A 25,982-nucleotide genomic window follows, 5' to 3' on the forward strand; every position below is an offset into this window, starting at 1 on the left:
TTACAGCAATTATGATGGCAAATATTAACAGGGCATTTGGAAAGTATTCAAAGTGCTTCACTTTTTATGTTACAGCCTTATTCCAAAATATATTAAATGCATTTAATTCCGCAACATTCTACACCCAGTACACCATAGTAAAAATGTGAAGAAAAAAAAATAGAAATTGTTGCAAATTTATAAAAAAAAAAATAAAAAAATAAATGAAAAATCACATGTGCAAAATATTCGCACACTTTGCCATGAAGCTCTAATTTAAGCTCAGGTTTATTTTGTTACCACTGATCATTCCGCTGGTAAATTCAGTTGATTGGACATGATTTGAAAAAGCATACACCTGTCTATGTAAGGTCCCAGGGTTGACAGTGCATGTCAAAGCACAGACCAAGCATGAAAACAAAGGAGCCAAAGGTGCATCAACAAAATATTGAGCAAAGGCTGTGAATACTTATATACATGGGATTTTTCCAACCCAGGCTCATTCTGAAACAGTAGTCGTTTAACCGCGGACGTTTCTGGAGGCCGTGAAATACTTCCCGGGAGGTAAGTATTTTTGCAGATTTGGTTTTTGCGAGTGCCGTTCCCGCCCGCGCTGTTCTCGCATGAACCGACCAGCGGCTGCTGTCAACCGACTGAATGATTGACTGGGCCACCAGCCAATCGATCGACCCACCCTCCTCCTTCCCTTAACCCAATCAATTTTACAGATTGACTTGGCCACCCGCCTACTTCCCTAAACCCAGCCAATGGTTTACAAAAGCCTTCCAGAAAAAGAAAAGCCCTCGTCTGACTTTTACCACGTTTTCGGATTTAACTACATTCTCACTCTGTTGTTCACTCGTTTGTTTTATTTTTTGTATTCCGTTTTTGTTTTACCTGATTTCTGAAACCGCTCTTCCCTGGACTCGAACCCGGTCGTCGTCATCGTCGCGGTCAAGTCCTCTCTGCATCTCAAGTCCGTCACCGTACACAACGAGCTAACTGGACAAACTGGTTGCGGCGGGAAAGCCCTCCACACGGAGGTAAGCGGTCATCAAGTAAGCACCAAAAGGAACGGCGTCAAACCGCCCCATAGCGTTCGCTTGAAAAAAAAAATTCAGCCATACGTACCTCCAGCTACATAATTTACAGTCTCCAGAAACTTCCGCGAGACTACATTTTCAGAATGAGCCTGTGTTGGGTTTTTCAAGCTTTGCTTTTGAATAAAATTTGCAACAATTTCAAAAAATCTTTTCACATTTTCATTATGGGGTAATGTGTGTAGAATGTGGAGGAAATAAATGAATTTAATCCATTTTGGAATGAGCCTGTAACATTAAAAAAAAAGTCGAAAAAGTGAAGCACTATGAATACTTTCCAGATGCACTGTAACTCACATGCCTTATCCTTGCGCACAAACACACTACTTTTAGTCTACTGTCATAGACATACAGACTCTGCTTCAATTCTTGCTCTTTAAATTCCCAGAAGAAAGGCTAAAACCCGACCCAAATGTCCCAAATCAAATCGTTTTTACTTCGCCACTCTTCATTAGGAAGAATCAACAAGCCCTTATCAGTATTCTGCATTCTCCGCCGCTTCAGCGTAGATAATTGATTATGTTAGGGAGCCATGTGGTATTGGATGCGCATCTTGCTAACGGAAAGAGATACAGCGCTAAATTAAGTTTACCTTCCGCAGGCTCAAGCAGACAGAGATGCAGTGACCCCTGTTGCTGAGAAAATAATCAGAATGACAGTGGTGAATGAACAGCGGACCCATTTTTCACGCTGTGCCAGAGCAGCGGCTGTTTTGTCTGGGCGAGTTTGCCTGCGTGCATTCATTCACTGGCACGTACACCCACACACATACACACACTCAAGCACTCAGCTGGGCTGTGTTACCCTTGAGGAGAGCGCATTACATGTTGCTTGCTTTATTTCACTGAAATTATGAAATTGAATGTTCAAATTCCCACCGTTTGCCGACAGCATCATGCGGCGAAGCACATATTTTTCAATTGTAGGAGGTCTGGTGAGCTGCGATAAAGGCCCTGTGAGCGTGTCGCACAACACACTGCAGCAAACGTGTGAGCAACATTCCAAATTAGCAGCTGCATTACGTTCGGCATGACTTCCCTCATCTATCACACCTTAAGATTTATCTTCATTATGTAAGATGAAGTCTCTACTCCACATCTGTGATTTTACACTACTTGAGCGGCGTCAGTGTTATTAAACTCATTATTCTGATTAACAGTCTTTTTATTATTTTTAAACACACATTTATTTTTACCCTGTGTATATTTAGGAAATAAACTCACTTCTCTCGTCTCCCCCAAATTAGTTAGCATTTTTTACTTGTAACTATTGTCTTGTAAATACTTCTAATAGTTTACTTCTTTTAACAGTGATTATCCTTTTCTCAGTGTGTAACATAAGCTCATTCTGAAAATGTAGCCTTATATACATTTCTGAAGATTGTGAATTATGTAGCCAGAAGTACATACAGAATGGCTCCATTTCGTCTTTAAAGCTAACGATACAGGGCGGTATGACGTTGTTCCTTTATGTGTTCACCAGCGACTGCTTACCTTCTAACAGACGGTTTTCTTGCTGTTACCAGTTTGTCTAGTAAGTTCGCCATGTACATCGGCGGACTTGAGACGCAGAAAGAAGTTGAAAAAAGATGAGGGAGATCAAGTTTGGCGGAAAACGATTCCAGAACAGAGGGTGAGACAAAAACAAAAGCCAAAAAACTAAATAAACAAGTAAATAACAGGATTTGAATGTAGTAAAATCTGAAAACATGGTCAAACTCAGGCGAGGGCTTTTCTTTTTCTGGATGGCTTTTCAAAATTGTCGGTTGGGTTTAGGGAAGTGGGTGGGCACTAGTCAATCGGTGCTTTTGAAAACACTATTGGTTGGGTTTAGGGAAGGAGGAGGGTGGGTTAGTCGATCGGTCAGTCGACAGCGGCCTCTGGTGGATTTATGCGAGAACAGCAGGCCTGAATGTTGCTCACGAGAGACATTTAATATTAATATTTATATAATAAACCCCTTGCACAAAGTACTATTCTAAATAAAAATAAAAGGTTTGCAGATTTGTCATCTCCCTCTGGGACACTAAGTTCCCAGAATTCCCCTTAATCAAAACTGCATTTCAACCTAACAAGTTCAGTTGCTATGGCACATTCTGATATATTCTATATTCCTATACATTGGTGCACAACCAGTTTCTGATCTCTAGAGATGTTCAATCAGGTTGAAGTTTGGGAACTGGCTGGGCCACTCAAGGACATTTACAGAGTTGTCCTATAGCCATGATCTACAGTGGATGGATCCATTCCACTGATGGATTAAAGTGCAAATACTGTATACTGCACACATAATAGATAATATTTTATACAAATTAAAAAAAATGCCTTTTTTCAAGATGCAAGTTAATTTTTAAACAAGAAATTAAAATTAAATTTTAAATTAAAAATACATTTTAAACAAGAAATAAATAGAAAAAAAGCGTGTTTACATAAAAGGTTTTCAGATTTATTAACACCCTCTGGAGACACTAAGTACTCAGAATCCACCTTAATCAAACCTGCAAGCATATGATTTGTCTGGGAAATAAATTCATGACCTAAGGATTGTGTTCACTTTGACCTAACAAGTTCAGTTGCTATAACACATACAGAGAAAACTACTAGAACCAACTAATTTTATTTCCCGATGTGCTGTGGTTAATTATTTATTTGTCTTTAATGGTGTTGCCATTTGACACACAATGTTTCATATACTGTAAGCTTTTATCATTCTGGCCCTACTCCTCCAAGTGTGTTAGTGTCTCTGCACACAGACAGGCTCTTTTTCTAGTTGTAATGTGGCGGTGGGACTCTTTTGTCCCGTTCACCTCACCATCCAACAGAGGCTGATGTGGAGAAACTCATTTCGTCAGGAAGCACACATTGTGCTTTGTGTGGAGGTCATAAGGACAGATTCAGTGCTTTCGAAAAGCTGAACAGGCCATGGATCTTTTCCTTTTCTAGGTGGACCACTGTGAAAACTTGCATTAGACAGCTTAGTATTAAAACAAGGGAGAAATTCACAGTAAGAGTAATTGTAGATTGTATAATTGGTGGTAATTTTTCACCATTTTCTACAAGACTCATTTCAGTAAGTGCTCACATTAGTATTGAGTATTTAACTAAATACTAGACTTTTAATGGATCAGTTCTCCTAAAAATGAAAATTACCCCACAATTTACTGACCCTTAAGCCATCCTTTGTGTATTTGACTTTTTCTGTTAAAATGCCTGTGTGCATGTGAATTGTAGATGAACATGACATTTACTGTACAATATGCTTAGTCAAAATTCAAACATGACATGTTAAAAACCTAATACGCAAAAGGAAGGAGACTTAAATAATAAAATCAATAGTAACACTTTATTTTGAAGGGTCATTTGAGTATTAGTAGACTCTCTACTTAATATCTGTTGATACTGCTCCTTCAACACATTTAAATGACTATTAGAAACTTTGTAAATACATGTCAACTTGCACTAACCCTAACCCCAACCGAATTTTAGGAGACAACCCTCACTTACACCAAACTCTAAAACCCAACTGTCAGTAACCAAAGGGCATAACCCATTCTTTTATGTAATTTGAGATAACGACAGCCCTCGCCTAACCCAAACCCCAACCTAATATTAGGGGACAAACCTCACCCACACCAAACTCCAAAACCCAACCATCAGTAACCAAAGGGCATAACACATTCTTCTAAGTACTTTGGGAAAACGACAGCCCTCGCCTAACCCAAACCCCAACCTAATTTTAGGGGACAACCCTGACCCACACCAAACCCTAAAACCTAACCGTCATTAACCAAAGGGCATAACCCATTCTTTTAAGTATTTTGGGAAAAACGACAGCATTCACCCACCCCAAACCCTAAACCCAACCTAACTTTAGGGGACAACCCTTACCCACACTAAACCCTAAAATTCAACCATCAGTGACCAAAGGGCATAACCCATTCTTCTAAGCAAATTGGGAAAACGACAGCTCTCGCCTAACCCAAACCCCAATCCAAACCTAATTTTAGGGGACAACCCTTACCCACACCAAACTCTATAACCCAACCGTCAGTAAACAAAGGGCATAACCCATTCTTTTAAATATTTTGGGAAAAACGACAGCCCTCACCTACCCCAAACCCTAACCCCAACCTAACTTTAGGGGACAACCCTTACCCACAACAAACCCCAACCATCAGTGACCAAAGGGCATAACCCATTCTTCTAAGTATTTTGCTAAAACGACAGCCCTTGCTTAACCCAAACCCTAACCCCACCTAAAAAGGACAACCAAACCCTAAAACTAACCCTAAAAACTCAACCAGTAATAACAAATGGACAGAACCCATCCTGCAAAGTACTTTTGGAAAAATACACCAACCCTAAAAACCTAACTTTGAATAAACACCAGAACCCAAAACAAACAGATTGAGGATCTGGTCAAATCCTTATTACAAATTGGCAATAAGAAACTGGCCTGGGATTGATCAACCAAGGCAGATCGCCTCAGATGAGGTTTTATAGCGTTTAAAGAGTCGAAACACCCAATGAATCTGAGGTACACTACTGATGAAGTGTCTTAAATATTTCCCTCTCACAACTGGTCTTCAGGGAGTAACAAAGGGGAAAAAAAAACATTCCAAAGGCATCCACATATCGTACCACAATCAACAATTATAACATAAACCACTTCCTCTCATGAAGTCTTAAGCCCAAAGCCTACAGACAAGGCTAATCTCCTAAACAGGAGAAAGATTGATGCTCTCATGGTATATAGTCAGACAAGCGTGGGCCCGTGCACGCAGCCTCAGTCTCCCTACTTCAAACCTTCCTAGACAATGTGCTAGGACAAGGGGGAGCTGTTGTAATTTTTCTAACCTAACCCTAACCCCAATCCAAAGAGTTTACTTATAATCCAATGAGAATTAGTTGACATGTAGATGCAATGTAATTTATATTTAAAAAACGGACCATCAATATTAAGTGTGACCAAATAATCAAAACCAAACAGACAGCGGCAGCCCGTCACGGTTCAATGCTGCACAAACATAAACCAAAACTGCAACATAAAGTGTCCCAGGCCTGTACTGTACCTCTTTCATTTTCCACTGTCAGACACATTTCAGAATGCAGTAAGGCACAATGAAATTGAGCTTGTGCTGCTGGAAATGTCTGCAGATGTTGTGTATATCGTGGCCCTCAGGGGTAGCCTGCTACTTTTTGTACATTTGTAGTTCGTTTGGATCAAATCTGCTCCAGCAAAATAGTTTGACAGACGTGAAATATAAAACTCTGACACTCTGCAGTCCTCCAAATTGAAAAGCAGATGTCGTACAGTTGTTGGAGCATATCTCTTTCACTTTAAATTGTCTCAAACTAAACTCTGTTTCTGTAAACATACGGCGTTTCAGTGCAAACATTTGTTTTCTGTTAACTTGTTGTATTCATATTCATTCGAAATGCACTGAATCAGTGTTTCTTTCCTGAGAGAGTCATTAATGTGCCATTATTAATTTCTGATAAACTCTAAATATCTTCAAAATAGCTTTTTACACTGCACTTAACTGGTTATCCTCATTCTAAACAGCATTTTTGGGTCTGGACACAGCAATGTTAATACAATTTCTTTGTTATCTACTTTTGGCAAGTTTCAAAACAATGTAAAATTATAATGTGACTAATGTGATGCAGTGTCAAGTTTTGATATTTCCAAATATGTAATCTTAATATTAATATTTAAGAGTTCTAAATTATATTATTTTTAACACATACAATATCTAACAAATGTCATGTTGTTTTTCTAAGTTTTAGGAAAAACTGCTCCATCTTACCCCAGACATGCTCAATAATGTTCAGTTCTGGTGACAGGGCTGGCCAATCCTGGAGCACCTTGACCTTTTTTGCTTTTAGGAAGTGATGTGGAGGCTGAGTTATAAGGAGGAGCGCTATCCTGCTGAAGAATTTGCCCTCTCCTGTGGTTTGTTATGTAATGGGCAGCACAAATGTCTTGATACCTCAGGCTGTTATTGTTAATGTTGCCATCTACTCTGCAGATCTCTTGCACGTCCCCATACTGAATATAACCCTAAACCATGATTTTTCCTTCACCAAACTTTACTGATTTCTGTCAGAATCTTGGGACCATGTGGGTTCCAGCAGGTCTTCTGCAGTATTAGTGATGATTTGGGTGCAGTTCAACAAATTATTCATTGAAAAAATCAACCATAAGCCACTTTTCCAAATAATCAACTAGAAATCAAGTTATTATTTGTTGCTCTTTCAATTTTTTTTCAAGTTCTTATTTTACAAGCAAAGGTTCTGACAGAGGAACGTGAAGCACACGCTTTACAAAAAGGGGGGAAACACGGCAAACTTATGAAATGTGAGGAGTCATGGACGCAGCTTAAAGGCAGAGATTAGGGCTATGGCTGTCTTTGACAGCTTGGACTTCATTTGCCACTTTCACTACAGTACATTTACATGGACACCGATACTACGCTTTTATGATTAAGATAATACTGATTTAGAGTCTATCATGTAAGCAGCAATTTTTTATTACCTTAAAGGATCACGCAAGTCTAGAAATGAGGAGGTTTTTCTTTCCGTTTACCATGAGGTAACAAACTCCAATAAAACTTCCTGAATGAAAATATTTTAAATGAAAGTGAACTGCTGAACTGCAGTTAAAGTCTAAAAAATAAAAATGAAAGACCTGAAATTGCATGAAACTCAAAGCAAAAACCCGAGCAACCTGAACTGGCGCTCTAGGCAAACGGCAATCACGCCGCTCTTAACCAGAATGTGACCAGGTTCGCGGATGAAGGTTATCCTTTGCTCACTATTCTGCTGCCTAAGGCAGCCGCTTAGGTCACCTCTATGCAGGTGCCATTCCTGAACACACGTTGGCCACAACAGAAAAAAAAAAAACTGCAATTGCGTTATTTGCTTTTTTTTTTTTAATGCGTTAAATATTTAAGATTAATCAAGTGTGTTTACGCACCTATTTTGACAGCCCTAATATATATATATATATATATATATATATATATATATATATATATATATATATATATATATATATATATATATGCAAGCCTTTCATTTTTATCTGAAAAATTAAAACCATAAAAAAAATCCAATTATTTTATCAGAGGCTTTTTCAGCATGTAGAGAATCTTGTATTGTTTTTGTCTAAATCTGTTATACATCAATATGGTTGAAAAGTCTCCTTAAATTGCTTATGAGATTTTGCCATGATGAATCCCATTTAATCATTATGGATAAATGTGGGAATGATTGTATCCAACTGAGATGAAAGAGCTTCAGAAATTATTTTAATGTCAGTGTTTGTTAGAGATAAGAGATGATAACTGGATGGCACAGTCAGGTCTTTATCTGGCTTCAGTAGTAATCTTATTAAACCAGTATTCATGGTAAAATCTTTCTTTTGGCTTTTATTTCTGAAAACTCCAGAGTCTTTGATAAAACCAAAACCATAAAAATACGGTTTAGAAATTCAATTTTTCATTTTGGGTGTACTACAACACTGCCACAAACCGTGCAGTGGCCAGTGCATCCTTGGAAATGCCTATTGAAGCTTATAAATGTGACATTTTCTCTGCCAATTGGATTGGAGCTTGTTGGTCTGGAAAAGCTCTTGTCATTTTGGTGTGAAGTGTGCATCTGACATTCTGCAGGCATGATGCCTGAGGCTAACGCTAACCAAATATAGACCCAGTAACCACAATTGAGAAAACCCTTGAAATTTGAAATTACTTTGGGACAGGATCACCCTCTTGGACATAGTGGAGTGCTGCGAGTGAAGGTCGCTCTCTTTCCTTGCACTGAAGAGATAGCATTGTCATTGAGCAAGGATGAGCACAATGAGACTTTTCGGGGATGTAAATTCTTGCCAGAAGACACTTAGCTAAATGAAGACCTAGCAGTAAACAGTTGCTACTGTAGAAATCAATTTTCGCAAACCCCATGTTTGTTTTCCTCCTCCGCATGAAACCAATTAAACAAATGACCGCCAAAATGAAAGTGAATTCTGCAATACAGAAAGTAGCACATTGACCCACGGGGAGGAGCACAGAAGATCAGAACTATCATCCAATTTCAAGGGCAGAGAGACAGATCAAAAACAAGTAGAGCAGTAAATGTCTGTGTGTAGAGTTGGCCTTGAGCGGAGAGTGGGGCAGTGGAGCACTGCTGGAATGACAGCTTCTTCCACCCCGAGAGATGGGATGCTTTTCCCCACACCTGAGGCTTGCTCCTCTGCCAAGCTCATTCACGGAGACCAGATGGAGCGCCTGGATAAATTAATAATTGGGGGAAGGGGGGGGGGGTTTGCCTGAGATCATGTTAAAATTCGCTACTATATCCTTGGACCTAGTGGACCTACAGTATGACCATAAGCTAAGCTGAGGTTTAAAGCAAACATTAGGTAGACAAACTTAATTTTTATGTTCTGAATATACTATATATACAAATATATATACACTGAATATACAAATATTTTCTTTTTCGAATATTTCTCAAATGATGTTTAAAAATCTTTGCTCTGTTTCACAGTATTTCCTATCATATTTTTTCTTCTGGTTAAAGTCTTATTTGTTTTATTTCAGCTAGATTAAAAGCAGTTTTAAAAGTTCTAACACCATTTTAAGGTCAATATTATTAACCCTCTAAGCAATATTTTTTTGATAGTTTACAGAACAAACCATTGTTAACCAGGGTAACTTAACTTGCCTAGTTAAGGCTGGTTTATACTTCTGCATCAAGCGCACGAGTATGCTACGGCGCTGATGTGCACCTCTCAAAAAATGTAACTACAACGTCGCGACAACGCGTAGTGCAAGCTCTGTGATTGGTCGGCTTGGTAGCATTGACGAGTCTGGGCGGGACCGATAGCTGTGCGAGCCCGATAGAGCAATTGTTTAGGTAACACTTTACAATAAGGTTCATTAGTTAATGCATTTACTAACATGAACTTATCATAAACAACACATATACAGCATTTATTAATCATAATTGAACATTTACTAATGCATTATTAACATTTAAATCCATGCTTGTTAACATAAGTTAATGCCCCATGAGTTAACATGAACTAACAATGAACTACTGTATTTTCTACTGTATGAACAAATACAGTGTTAAATGTATTGTTGAATGTTTGTTCATCTTAGTAAATGCATTCATTAACATTAACTAATGAACCTTATTGTAAAGTGTGACCAATGTTTACAAGTGTGGAGTCCTGTGAAGGAGCTCCGGATGGAAAGTTTTGTTTTGTGTACCTCATGGTTAAAGCTGTTGCAAATCCGACAGTTCATGCCTCAAAATGAGCGAGTTTGAGCCACTTGTACATTAAGGAAGCGTTCAGAAAAAAACAAAACACCAGCAAAGAAACTCGACACCAGAGGAACATTTACACTTCACTGCCAACTAGTGTTTCGGAAGTGTTATTGCAGAACAACCAAAACAGCGAGCAGAAGTATGAATGCACAGCTACGTGCGTTGCACTATTCCAGCATATGATTTACACAGTGGATGCCCTTTGTAAAAGTTAGGATAAGTATAAGGGCCCATGCCATTTTGGGGCCAAATTGGATTTTCTGGTTCTGGTCAGAATCCTGGCAGCAGCGTTCGGTCTGTCTTTTTGGGAAGGCAAATGAGGAGTTAATTACAGTAATCCATCCTGCTGGTGATAAAAGCATGAACAAGTTTCTCCAAGTCCTCAATGGAAACAAAGCATCTACTTCTTGCATTGTTTTTGAGATGATTGCATGCTGATTTAGCGACTACTTTTACATGACTGCTGAAACTTAAATCTGACTCCAGAGTCACGCAACATTCTTGACTTTTTTTGTTGTTTGATCCCTAGAGGCCAAGGTACGCATTCACCTTAAGAACCTCATCTCTGTTCCCAAACGCAATAACACTTATAATTAAATGTGAACTTATGTAACTTCTAGAGTCTAAACTATTTTCAATTGTGGTTCTCATTAAAATGCATGATGATTATTGCACAAAACTATTTAGATTTACTCAATTGATTTATTCTCTGCAATTTCCTGAGAGTTTAAAACACTTACACCATCCTCCGAAGGATATCTGCGAATCAGTTGAAATGGACAGGACCTCCCTCCTGACTGTGCTTGGGCTTAATCCTCCAAAAAAAAAACCCTGATCAAATGAAGCCTTTCAAACGGTCTGACATTTGCCACCTCTTTGGTGGTCTGCTTGTGTGTGTTTATATGAAACAATGTTTGTGTAGACTGCAGGGGAGATATACATCACATTAGCTGTATGTGTGTTCCCTCAGTCCATCGGATTAGATCCCTTTGATGTCCCAGAATCCTTTTATACAATAGTTCAAATCTAGCTTTCCTATAGTGTCTGTTGTTTTATGCATGCGCCATCCACATCAGTGTGTTCTCACCGCACTAATGAAGCACACCTACCCTCCATTAACCTCCCGGAAAATGAAAGCACATTGCTCCTTATGACAGCTGATATTATTGTGTGTATATGTACTGAAACAAGCGTCTGGGCTGTTGCTGTAGGTGTTCCATTTAAAAATACCCATAAAGCACACGGTGTGCTAATGGGCAGAAGGGGCGTAATGCACCCTGATGATATTAACCCCGGACAGAGAGAGAAAATTATGACTTTACAACACGCCAACGGGTAATTATCATTCCATCAGATGGAAGGCTTTCATTCATCTCCATAATTTAAAAAAAAAGAAAAAGAAAAATTGATTTTCCAAATGATGCAGGATTATTAATTAGTGATAACTTTGCATAATGATGGAGGCGATGTTTTGGGGTGGGCATCTGCTGATATTTCTAATCTGACAATTAAATTGGGAAATTTGCCAGATGATAACAAATGACAAGCAGATTGTAATGAAAGATAATCAGGAGATGGAGGTTTCGCTGTCGCGGCCTCCGCTTCCCTGGGTTGCTGTTGATTATGCATTCACATGCACTCGCCGGCCACTTTATTAGACACAGCTGTTTAAATGCTTGTTAATGCAAATATTAGCCAATCAATGCGTTACTATAACTCATACAGTGGCTCAGTGGTTAGCACTGTCGCCTCACAGCAAGGAGGTCACTGGTTCGAGTCCCGGATCAGTTGGGATTACTGTGTGGAGTTTGCATGAGTGTGTTCAGGTGGGTTTCCTCCGGGTGCTCCGGTTTCCCCCACAGTCACATGATCTATAGGTGAACTGGATTAACTAAATTGGTCGTAATGTATGAGTGTGTGTGAATGCGAGAGTGAGGGCTGCAACCCATTACTGGGAAACATAACAATAATAATAATAATAATAATAATAATAACAACAATACTACTACTACTACTACTACTACTACTACTACTACTAATAATAATAATAATAGTAATAATAATAATGATGATAATAATAATAATAATAATAATAATAATAATAATAGTAATATTAATAATGATAATAATAATAATAATAATAATAATAAATAATAATAATAAAAATAAAATAAAATAAAATAAAATAAAATAATAAATAATAATAATAATAATAATAATAATAATAATAATAATAAAAATAAAAATAAAAATAAAATAATAATAAATAATAATAATAATAATAATAATAATAATAATAATAATAATGGTAATAAAAAATAATACAGATAGTAATAATAATAATAATAATAATAATAATAATAGTTTTTGTTATTATTATTATTATTATTATTATTATGGGTGGGAAAGTGGCTCAGTGGTTAGCATTCTCGCCTCACAGCAAGAAGGTTGTTGTTTCAAATCCTGGGTGGGCCAGTTGGCATTTCTGTGTGGAGTTTGCATGTTCTCCCCATGTTGGCATGGGTTTCCTCCAGGTGCTCTGCTTTCCCCCACAGTCCAAAGACATGCACTATAGGTGAATTGGATGAACTAAATTTGCTATAGTGTGTGAATGTGAATGTTTATGGGTGTTTTCCAGTACTGGGTTGCAGCTGGAAGGGCATCCGCTGTGTAAAACATATGCTGGAATAGTTGCTGGTTCATTCTGCTGTGGCGACCCCTGATAAATAAGGAAAAATAATGAATTGGTATTATTATTAATACTGCTGGCTATAACCAGCTTGCCGTTTAAAGTCCACCAATAATGTCTGGCCTTATCTAAAGAACAGCAGTACGAATTAAATTCTGGATATCGACTTTGTAACTAGTTGGCTCACTGGTCGTAAATAAGACAACAACATCGCAGAGAACAGTTGAGAATCAGTAAAATGTGCTGGCGGGTAGTGAGCTAATCCCATCAAATAAGAGGAGCAGAATAAATCCATGTCAAACATAAGCAATTAGCGAGCAGATAAGGACTGTGCGCGTTTCACTGGGACAGAAACAGCACAGCTAAAAACGCTGCAGGTATATTTATCTCCATGAGTGACTGCATCTCACTTCACTCTCAAAGTTAACTTTCTTGAGCCTCGTGACATTACTCGCATCATCAATCATTCTTATGTTTGCTAGCCGGGGACGTGCAATATTAAATGTTTTTCTAGGAAATAGCCTGAGTACTGGAGGGAATTCGTTGGCCATGTCTAACTGTAAAATCTAACTTGACTTTTTCCTAAATATTTTAATCTAATTGAGAGTTCTTGGCTTGAAGAGGAAGTGGATAGTGCTGGAAATAGTTCACCAGATGGATTCTCCTGACAACTATTTTGATTATTAGGAGATAGCATGGACGAAAGTACCATTTTTATCTTTTTTTTTTTATAAAAGATAATGTTTTAAACAGAAATATATTTTGCTGTGGTAACTAATACAGAAGTACTGAGGCCTATCGATTTGTACAAATGTGGAACAACTTTGACATAATAACTCTAAACATAGTAATCACACTTTGTTTTTAAGGAAGCATTAAACTCATTTGCATTTGCACACATGGATTGGTCACCACAGAGCCCAGACCTGAATCCTATAGACCTTAACCCTAACATCATAATACCAGCCTTACATGTAGAGCACAAATAATGTCTTTCCAGATTGCTCATGTCCAGCAGCTGTCATCCTTGAACAATTCACTGTTCTTTTCTTAACGTTAATTTATTAAAAATAACGTTATTTTGTATGTCCATTAAAATGCATTGTATGAACTTGCATTTCAGAGATTGTAATGAGTAATAGTTATTCATTCATTCATTCATTCATTCATTTATTCATTCATTCATTTTCCTTTGGCTTAGTCTCTTATTTATCAGTGGTAGCCACAGTGGAATGAACCACCAACTTATTCCGGCATATGTTTTTACGAAGCGAACCACTCTTTTACGATACCTTTCCACTGCGTAAAACATGTGCTGGATAAGTTGCCGGTTCATTCCGCTGTGGCGACTCTGGCTTAAAGGGACTAAGTCTAAAAGAAAATGAATGAATGAATAAATGAATGAATTATTATTATTATTATTATTATTATAGAGAGATTATTTTTATTGGCATTACACTTATCTGGAAAATCAAAATGTCTTCACCATGCATATTGGAAAGACGCCGGCGTTTTCTCGTACTGTTGCCTCACTTCGCCGGTGCTTCCTTGTACTTTTGCCTTAGCCTCACTTCACTGCCGCTCGTCATGTTAAAGTGTGGAATGATTGTCAAGCGCCCCTAACTTTAGAGCATAGTGATTGGAGATTTACTCTCGGTGAGGAGCTTCCTCATCTCAGCTCATGGACTTACAGGCACACACAGTCAATTCAGAGAGATAGAAAACGCACATAAATTATTAAAACACAAAACCGAGAAAACCGCAATTCACAAGCGCGTATTGAACCGTGGAGGTCGTACCGAATAGATATTTATATTAAGAACTGTGGCATCCCTGGTATATATATATATATATATATATATATATATATATATATATATATATATATATATATATATATATATATATATATATATATATATATATATATATTTACAGGACTTTACATTAACACCTGCCAACCCGCCAAATGAGGGTAGATTTCAGCTTTGGCAGGTAAGACAGCCGCTCCCACTAGCCACTTATCATGTTGGAAATAATTTTCACATTGTAGTTTTCTTAAAGCAGGGTTTGACAATAAAGATGGCCCAATATGCGAGCAAATGTGATCTTAGAATCAAGAAGCAGCACAATTGACAAAAATGACAGCAAAAGCAGGTGAATACCTTATGAGAGGAGGATTACTTCCGCGCACAGGTGATGTGTTGCGCGTGACTGTTAAAAAGCGTGCACGCTTTTTAAAAACTGTGTGTAGAGGAAGCGCAACTGTTGCCATCGGTTCTCTTTGAAATAGACTAGACAAAAAGCGATGCTCGTGTAAGCAGCAAAACTTTTAGAAGCAGCAGCAGCAGTCACTGCTTTCCTTTTAATTATTCTCAGGCACGTGATCATCCTTTCACTATCACTCGTGGTATGTTTATACCTGCTTTCTTTTGCTTACTGTTATTTTTTTTATATATAGTTTAATTATCATACTTTGCAATAACATTGCTTTAAAATGAGATTAACTTCCCATTTATGTGTAGTAATCTCTGATCTGGGACCTTTAGCCATGACAGATTACTGTGCATATTTTAGATACATGACAATAGATCTTTTTAAATGTCAATTAAAAAAAAAAGTGTTGTCGAATAAAAGGTGCATGTATACAGCTATATATTTGCTTGTTTTGACACATTTAAAATATGTGGCTAAGAAATATTTTTTCTTTTTGGTGTGGTCAGAGATAAATTTGGTAAATCCTTAATTTTGAGCCCCAAAATGTGAAAAAAAAAAAAAAAAAGAAATTGCAATGTGACACAACCCATTTGCTCATGCACAGTGAGCTAGCTCAATCACTACACACTCAAACAGTGAAATTAATGAGGAGGCATGTGGACAATACAACATCTAAATCAAGTCATTTTAGGATGTCAAAGTCACATTTACTCATATAAAATATATTTTCCAACCAACAAAATTGTGGCTAGTGAAAATGGCAAGTGGCTAGTATTGTTGGAAAATTACTAGCCACAGTGGCAGGTGATCAAAAAAGTTAATGTCAATATATATATATATATATATATATATATATATATATATATATATATATATATATATATATATATATATATATATATATATATATATATATATATACACAAGAATAATTGAATGTATTATTAATCTTTTAATAATAAATTCAAATGTGCAATATTCTTCTCCTTCTTATAAGTTTGCGCTTAGATTTTCTGAATAAGGTCTCAGCTCTTCTAAATGTAAGCACCGCTATTGACTAACAGTTTCTACTGACAGCAGGACGCAGGCAAAACATGACAAAAGGCTTTGGAGGAGAACTGCTGTTTCGGTGTGATAGCGCTTCTTTTTGTTCTTTAATCCTTGATATCTTGGCAGCAGAAATATGAGATGCTAAATGTTTATCGTATCGCAGTACGACCGCAGCTGCAATATTTGTCAAAAAATAATAATAATCACAATATCATTGTTTTGTTCCAAGCCGTGCAGCCCATTCCCAAGCATTACAAGACAGTAGACATGCGTGTTAGAAAATGTCAAGCCGCTAACCAACCAGAACATGATGTATATTACAGCCTCGCTCTCCCAGGACACCCAGAGTCTGGCTTTCTGCTTTTGGAGAGCAAACTGAATCTGAGAAAAAATGTCAGAGATAATCTGCCCTGCTGACCGGAGAATAAACCGAACACGAACTTTCCCCCTGCAGTCATTGGGCATTTCTGTTCGAGGTCTTCATCTAATATAACGTGGCAAGGTCTGGGTTACACTTTGGCCACCGGCTAGCTGTCTGTAAACCAACAGAGGTGATTTTGAATACCCTCGAGTATGTATTCTACCAAAGCTCCCCCCTCTTTGGAGCTACGGAATTATTCTGTAATATAGAATGTAGAGTCCCAGGGCAAACGCAAACCGACGGGACCTTGATTTGTTGTTCTAGCCTCGTTGAAGCTTTCAGCCTTGATCTCTCTCTGAGCTTTATCAGCAACAAAAGGCCTTTGTTTACAGTGAGGGCCCAGGGACACACTTCACTAGCATCAAGATTGCTTTCCAGACTCTGAGATTCGCGCCTCTAGCATCGCCTAGAACTCACCTGTTCCTGTTTGGTGAGAAAGCAATGAGCCTTGGTTTAAACCATTGTCCCGCTAGTCATCACAGGCCAAAAGGGTGGTCTTAGACACTTAAAAAAAAAACTGAAAAGCAAGATACAGCAGTGGACTCTTTCATAAGGTATGTTTGCATCAACCTATCTTTTTGCACATAAAATAGTGGAATATGTGCAAAAAAAATGGAAAGATGCGCATAATTGTAATTCTCACTCATTACAAGACAGTAAACATGCGTGTTAGAAAATGTTATGCCCTAAACAACCAGAACATGATGTACAACCCAAAATAAGAAAAAGTTGTGACACTATGGAAAATGCAAATACAAAAAAAGAAAAGTAATGATTGCTACAGATTCGCACTCTCCAACATCAGAAAGATCCGAGCCTTCCTATCTGAACATGCAGCTCAACTCCTTGTTCAAGCTCTTGTTCTCTCCAGACTGGACTATTGCAACTCTCTACTAGCCGGGCTCCCAGCTAGCTCTATCAAACCTCTTCAGATGCTTCAGAATGCAGCAGCACGAGTGGTCTTTAATGAACCTAAAAGGGCACATGTAACTTCGCTACTCATTCATTTGCACTGGCTGCCAGTTGCTGCTCGCATCAAATTCAAAGCTTTGATGTTTGCTTACAAAGCAATCTCTGACTGCGCCCCTTCTTATCTGCTCTCACTTCTACAGATGTAAAGCCATTCAGAAACTTGCGCTCTGTGAATGAACGTCGCCTCGTGGTTCCATCCCAAAGAGGGAAGTAAACGCTCTCCCGAACGCTCGTGCTCAATCTGCCCAGTTGGTGGAATGAACTCCCTAACTGCATCAGAAAGGCAGAGTCACTCGCTGTCTTCAAAAAGCGACTAAAAACTAAACTATTTAGTCTCCACTTTCCTTACTAATATGCAACTCCACTAACTACGAGAAAGAAAAAAAAAGGAAAGAAAAAAAAATTACTAATGCTTTCCTTCTTAGACTGTACACACCTGAAACTCGCCTACAGCACTTATTCATTGTTGCTCTTATAGTTGTGCAAATTGCTTCCTTGTCCTCATTTGTAAGTCGCTTTGGATAAAAGCGTCGGCTAAATGACTAAATGTAAATGCTAAATTTACTTTGACTTTCAGACAAATTTCATTTCAGACCAGTAATACATTCCAAAAAAATAAATAAAAAAGTTGGGACAGGAGCAGTTTAGGGCTAGTAATCAGGTAAAATGCTTCAATAATGATGTGGTTGGAAACAGGTGATGTCAACCGGTGATTTTAAATACGATTTGGTACAAAAGCAGCATTGATATAGGTCTAGTTCTTTAGGAGATGTGCCGAGGATCGCCAGTTTGCCAACAAATATGTGAGAAAATTATTGAAGTGTTTAAAAACAATATTCCTCAAAGAAAAATAGAAAGACATTTGGACATTTCACTTTCAACAATGCAAAACATAATGAAAAGATTCAAGGAATCTGGAGGAATTTCATTGCGTAAAGGACAAGGGTGCAAGCCTAAGCTAAACAATAGGGATCTACGATCCGTCAGGTAGCACTGCATCAAGAATCCTTATTCATCTATGTGTGATAACACCACATAAGCTAAGGACTTCTTTGGTAAACCTTTTACAAGTACCACAATATGTAGTTATATCCACAAATGTCAGTTAAAACTGTACTGTGCCAAAAGGAAGCCCTATGTTGACAGTGTCCAGAGGCGACGTCGACTTCTCTGGGCTCAGAGGTATCTAAGATGGACCATCGCACGGTGTAACTGTGTAACTTGACTGGCCTGACAGAAGTCACAAGCTGTTTCCAGCAGGAAATGTGTTGCACATTTTAAAGTTCAAAATGCAACAACGAAGACTCTGTTGTAGGATAAAGTTACACCTGAAACTCTTCATCCGTTGGTGTCTTTAGTCTCTAAATGTCTTTCAATTGTTGTAAAAAGCAATGGCAACAAATGTTTTACTGTTTAATTTTTTTTTGTGTTGCAAGAAACAAAATTGGAAAACCTGTTTATTTTGAAGAAAATAAAAAAACAATACAAATCATGAGCAACACATTAAAAATGTTCAATGTATTGTCTGCAATGAAATACAAGTCAAAGTAAATTTAGAAATCACTACTTTCTTTTTGATTTGCTTTTTCCATACTGTCCTAACTTTTTTCTAATTTAGGGTTGTACATTATATTGCCCAAAGCTTTTGTGTGTTGAGAAAGCAACAAGCCTTGGTTTAAGCTGTTGTCCCACTAGTCACCACATGCCAAGTGTGGTCTTAGTTACTTGAGAAGCTGTTAAAAAAACTGCAGAAACTGAAAAACAAGATACCGTGAGCATAAACGACGATAGTAACACATTTACTGAATAAATTCCAGTGTTTGCATCAAATAAGTTATGTAATTTTGTTAATTTGTAAGAGATCATGTGATGACAAAAATGGGTGTAATAGGAGGACAAACCAGTGCACTGAGCACATTGTACAACATCTATAATGTTGTTTTGGTCTTTCTAAAATCCCTCAACTAAAGTCTGTCATCATAGTGGTTCAGTATTATTATTTACAGAACTGTGTTGAGCGTCAGCACTCCTAAAAAGCCACCATGAGCTCTGAGTTTTTTGGTGCAAATAATTCATTATACAGCAGGCGAAATATGTCACCATTTTCAATAAAAAACATAAATTGAAAACATATTTTCAAAGGTGCTGCTGACTTAAAATTTTTCCTGGATGTTGATAAAAAACAAATAAATACATATATGCAGAAGAAAAACAAATCTTATTAGTTTACAAATTAAACTATGTATAATAAAATGAAATGACACAGGGGAAAAGTATTGAACACATGAAGAAAGGGAGTTGTACAAAGGCAGTGAAGGCCCAGACAGCCGCTGAAATCTCTCAGTAGTTATTTATCAACCCTTTGTAAACACCCCCTTATTTACCCCATTGTATAAGAGAAAAACCGACTCATTCAAAATTCTGTTGGCATTTTTTTATATTTGGTGCCATTTTATCAGGAAGTGACAATTATTTTGTCTCTAAATCATAAGATAAGTGCATAATATTGTGCATATAGGCTTTGTATGGAAACAGATGTACATGAATTTCTCTTATTAACATTGTAAAAAAAAACAAAAAAAAAAAACTAGCTTTTATGTATTAGAATTATTTTAGGACCGTACTTGTGATTTAAAATTTTAATATTATAGATTTTATTGTAAGTGTCCTGTCTATGGATTTTATTAATACATTAGTAAAAGTAATACGTGTTCATTGTTTGTTTATGTTAGTAAATACATTAATTAACTTTAACTAAATGTCTACGTTATAATGTTATGGTACTGATTAATTTAAATAGGTCAACAAATAGTACAAATAGTAAACATATAAATACATATAATTTTATAATAGTCATTTGTGATGTCAACCAGGTATACATTGCATTATTCACAGCATACAAGTCTTTTGCTCAACGTTATTTTTGCATGAGCTCTAAAAAAATCTAATTCATAATAAAATCACAACATCCATAATATTTTCTTATGTTTTTCGTAAACAAAACTGACTACATATGTATTTTGCTGTACATAGTTTCGTTCTAGCAGCAACTGAGTTGATATTACATGTCTGTCAAATTGCACATGCTCTAAAAATACTATTTGGACAGATGAGACGACTGAAACGGGAGCCAAGTGGAGCATTCATCCATATAAACATGACATTTACAAGTGTTCTGCATTAATGTTTCTATCTTTTAGTTCAGGTTCATCTCACAGCCTGCAAGTCAGCTGTTATTCCACCCTGTAAAGCTGCTCTTGAAACAATAATAAATGTGATGTAAAATAATACTACTAATAATAAATGAAGTACTCCCAGTATCCCCCCCCCCAAAAAAAAATAAAATAAAATAATAATAATAATAATATATATATATATATATATATATATATATATATATATATATATATATATATATATATATATATATATACACACACACACACACACACACACACACACACACACACACACACACACACACATACATACATACATACATACAGTACACACATACATACATACATACATATATATATATATATATATATATATATATATATATATATATATATATATATATATATATATATATATATATATATATATATATATATATATATATATTTACATGCTGCTGTTTTAGTCCACCTATCATACAAAATCAATTCTTGGAAGCTAATTGGAGCGAAAGGCATGTAGGAATAGTTTGTACAAAGCCATATTGGAGTGGTATAAACAAATCAAGTCTTTTTACATTTTCTAAAATTAAACCAGGACCCAAAACCCTGTGATGTTGCAGCCAGCTGCATTGTGACGTAGTAGTAGCCCACCAATATTTATTGATAGATACATATCATGAGCAAGAAGAACTGTAAAAATAGTATGTGAAAGCTGCTTTGTTTAGTGCAGGGGTGGCCAACCCTGTTCCTGGAGAGCCACCTTCCTACAGATTTCAGTTGCTACCCATATCAAACACACCTGAACCAATTAGGTAGGACCTGAACACCACGTGATAATTACAGGCAGGTGTGTTTGATATGGGTTGCAACTGAAATCTGCAGGAAGGTGGCTCTCCAGGAACATGGTTGGCCACCCCTGGTTTAGGGTTTCTATGTGTGCAGCACTAGTTCCAAAACAGACTACTGCCACCTGCAGGTACAGAACTATACACCCACTAACATACATTTTGTATGGTCAGCTTTATGGACCAGATGCAATCTATTTGTTGCATTTTGTTGCCGCTAGTTTTTTGACATTGGCTTTGTGAGTCCTGGCCTTTAAATTGCATGAAATATAATAATATTATAACATTAATATATGATAAGTTTATTTATAACATTCATTTATTCATTTTCCTTCGGCTTAAGGCTAATTTATACTTCTTCGTCAAACGCCGGCATATGCTACGGCGCTGACGCATAGCCCTTCGCCGTGGCCATCGGCGTCACTGACGTGCACCTCTCAGAAAGTGTAACTACACGTCGCAACAACCCGTAGCGCAAGCTCTGTGATTGGTCGGCTTGGTAGCGCTGACGAGTCTGGGCGGGACCGAGAACCGCGCGAATGGTGCGGGCGATTGTTTACAAGTGTGGAGTCCCGTGAAGGAGCTCCGGATGGAAAGTTTTGTTTTGTGTTTACCTCATAGTTGAAGTTGTTGCACGTCCGCCGGTTCCTGCCTCAAAATGAGCGAGTTTGAGCCACTTGTATATCCCAGAAGTGTTCAGGAAAAGCAAAAAAGCAGCAAAGACACTCAATACAGAGGAAGATTTACACCTCACTGCCAACTAGCGTTTCGGAAGTGTTAATGCAGACCAACAGAGACAGTGCACAGAAGTATAAATGCACAGCCACGCGCGTTGCATGTGCCGAGGGTTATGCCGGTCACTTGACGCAGAAGTTTAAATCAGGCTTTAGTCCCTTTAATCATCAGGGGTTACCAACAGCGGAATGAACCGCCAAGTCATCGATTTTTTGTTTTACAAAGCGAATGCCACAAAGCTGCATTATGTTGTCCAACAGCTGCAATATTTGTCAAACTGTAGTGAGTTTATTTCTCTGTAATACACAAGGGTGAAGAGGCTGTACAAGTGCTAATATTGCAGAATATTGCATGGCTATAAGCCAATCAGATTCAAGAACCAGACCGAATATTTATATATATATAACCTATTTAAATCTTTAAATTGCACTTTAAGCTGAAAACTAGTATATTGCAAAGTAAGCATGAAAATATTATTTACTGTCAGACAAAATAATTCGTTTATTAAACAATTTGTTATAAAAACGTATGTTTAAGCTTTCCCGTAACACACATCTGAAAATATTTCCCAAGGGTTTCCCAAGAGGGCTGATAATGTTGACTTCAACTGTATCTATCCCAAGTAAAAGTGGTTTCTGCTTTGGAGAACAGGGATGGTTGATTGACTTCTTGGCATCAATTACCATCCGACAAACATTACACTTCTCTACACAAACATTAAGTCTATAAAATACACAGTTGTCAAGGAAACCATCCAAAGCGGTAAAGCCCAAGCCATAAGTGTCATTCAATACAGACCAGACCGCAGCGCCAGGGAATCTAAAGTGAGGCGTGAAATAAATAGTGTCATTGTGATGCTCGAGACGCAATGATTCCATCTGAATGCTAATATCCTCAATGTATGCTTGTTTACAGAGAGCTCAGCGAAGGGCTTCAAAACTAATCAAATTAAACAGCTAAGAAATTGTTATCCCCTGAATGAAAGGTACGTAACATTTCTTTCTGGGCTTAGATTCGGATCACATTTGAGCACCAAATCCCATTTTAAGCCACTCAGCGAGCTGAGATGAGTTTAATTTAGTTTTAACTCAACATCTCTGGCGACAACCCCTGCATGCTGATTAGCGCATCCGCCATTATACTTGGGCCACAGGAAGATTTCCTTTTTTTTTTTTTCCTACAATGGTGCATGTTCTTATTGTGAACACTAGCAGTAAAACATACGGTTTTAACTGAGGTTGTAGTTGTAGCACAGGATGTCTCTGCATGAGAGGTGCATTGCATTATGTGACACTACATGCGTGAGTGCCTTGGTAGGGCATGACCTGCATACATGAGTAGCATTAGCATGAATTCTCCTCTTCTTCTCGGCTGGCGCTGTTGAATTTGTGGGATTAATTATACAGGGAAACAATGCAATGTAAATTTTCTACTTGGATCTTTCTTCAACTCCAAGAATATTTAGGTCCCTGGGTTCGAAGCTGATTTTTACTATTATTATTGTTCTCTTAATATTTATATTTTTAAAAACTAAAGCAATACATTTATTCTTACAATTTTCAATTATATCAAGGTCCCAATAATTCATAAACTGTTCCATTCACTTACAAAAAACTATAAAAAATACATGATTGTTCTGATGACCTAAAGTAAAGGTTTAGCATTTTTTACCAATGCAAACGTTCCTTTTGTTCTCAAAATATGTTTCAAATGGTGTTTATTTGTATCTATAAGTACACAGCAGATGTCCTTCCAGCTGCAACCCAGTACTGGTAAACATCCATACACACTTATTCCCACACATACACTATGGACAATTTAGTTTAATTAATTCATCTATAGCACATGTATTTGGATTGAGTGGAGACTAGGAAGAGAGCTTGCAAACTCTACACAGAAATGCCAAAAGACCCCGCTGAGACTCAAACCAACACCATTCTTGCTGTGAGGCGACAGTACTAACCACTGAGCCACTGTCAGCCCAATGTATATCAGATTCATTCATTCATTTTCTTGTCGGCTTAGTCCCTTTATTAATCTGGGGTCGCCACAGCGGAATGAACCGCCAACTTATCCAGCACGTTTTTACGCAGCGGATGCCCTTCCAGCCGCAACCCATCTCTGGGAAACATCCACACACACACACACACACACACACACACACACACACACACACACACTCACTCATACACTACGAACAATTTAGCCTACCCAATTCACCTGTACCGCATGTCTTTGGACTGTGGGGGAAACCGAAGTACCCGGAGGAAACCCACGCGAACGCAGTGAGAACATGCAAACTCCACACAGAAGCGCCAACTGAGCCGAGGATCGAACCAGCGACCTTCTTGCTGTGAGGCAAACGTGCTACCCACTGCGCCACTGCGTCCCTTGTATATCAAATTATTGTCTATTAATTTTATTATTGTCTATTATAATTGTAATTATTGTAATTTACTTTTCTCTTTGATATTTTTGAATGTAAATGAATGAGGTTTTAAAGTTTAAGTCTCTCTCTCTCTCTTTCTCTGTGCATGTGTGAGATTATGTTTATGCAAAGGACGATAAAGCAAAGCTGCGGCCATTTGTGAAAAATACCCTCTACACTCAGTGGAGTGCTGTGGACTGTCACTGGATTTCCATTTTACTCCTTTCAGCTCCATTTTTTAAACTAAATGAATCTCTATGGACAGTTTGGTGCTTTCACTGCATAATGCCTTAATTTTCTACTGAACAAAAAACCCCAAAACAAAACAATAATACGCCATAAAAGTCTTGCAATGGACCATATAACACAAACTTTGGCCGAAAGTGCGTTTGAAAGCGACACCATATGGTTGTAATTGTCATCTGAAACATGCGCCTTCTTGAAACGCATTTCCAGTATTCATGAGCCGGAATAAGCCCTTCATACAGTACAACACACCCACCGCAATACTTCCTCCCACCTTAATGCACTTGTTCTTCAAACGCATTATTGATCGCTCTGTTACACTCCATTCGTCTTTCCACTCATCTCTATGTACATACATTGGTATCAGCCACACAAGCTGTTGTACACTTTGTTGCAATGGTCACCATTCGGGCACCTTTATTTAAAAGCAGTGAGTCAGCACTTGAGGTGTAATTAAGGAATGCATTAAACAGCAAAGAGCACCTTTGTGCTAAATGGGGTTGTGTAACCGCCGAGCTATAAAGACTGTTTGAGAGGAAAAGACTGCTTTAATGAGTGCCAGAATCGTTTTTTAACCACTTCACACCCGAATTATGTTCCAAGAAAAACGTAAAAGTATGTTGTCAGTTGAGGCTCCTATAAATGAGACCAAATTAAAATAATAAAAATTCCCAGTGACCAATATGTCAAAATTGAGTTCTTTCCTTAAAGAAACACCAAAACACATTTTTTAAACTGTTGACAGTCGTATATGTGTCCCACACTGCTAGAAAACACTAT

The 25,982-nt window shown here is 37.6% G+C and overlaps 1 long non-coding RNA gene across 10 annotated transcripts in view; it reads right to left on the minus strand.

Moving 5' to 3' along the window:
• The window catches only part of LOC137489281 (uncharacterized), a 602,555-nt gene that overhangs the window by 350,496 nt on the left and 226,077 nt on the right, over positions 1 to 25,982 (minus strand). The window lies entirely within an intron of this gene.

This window comes from Danio rerio, chromosome 24 (assembly GCF_052040795.2).
Source record: "Danio rerio strain M-AB ecotype USA chromosome 24, GRCz13ab, whole genome shotgun sequence".
Lineage (NCBI taxonomy): Eukaryota > Metazoa > Chordata > Actinopteri > Cypriniformes > Danionidae > Danio > Danio rerio.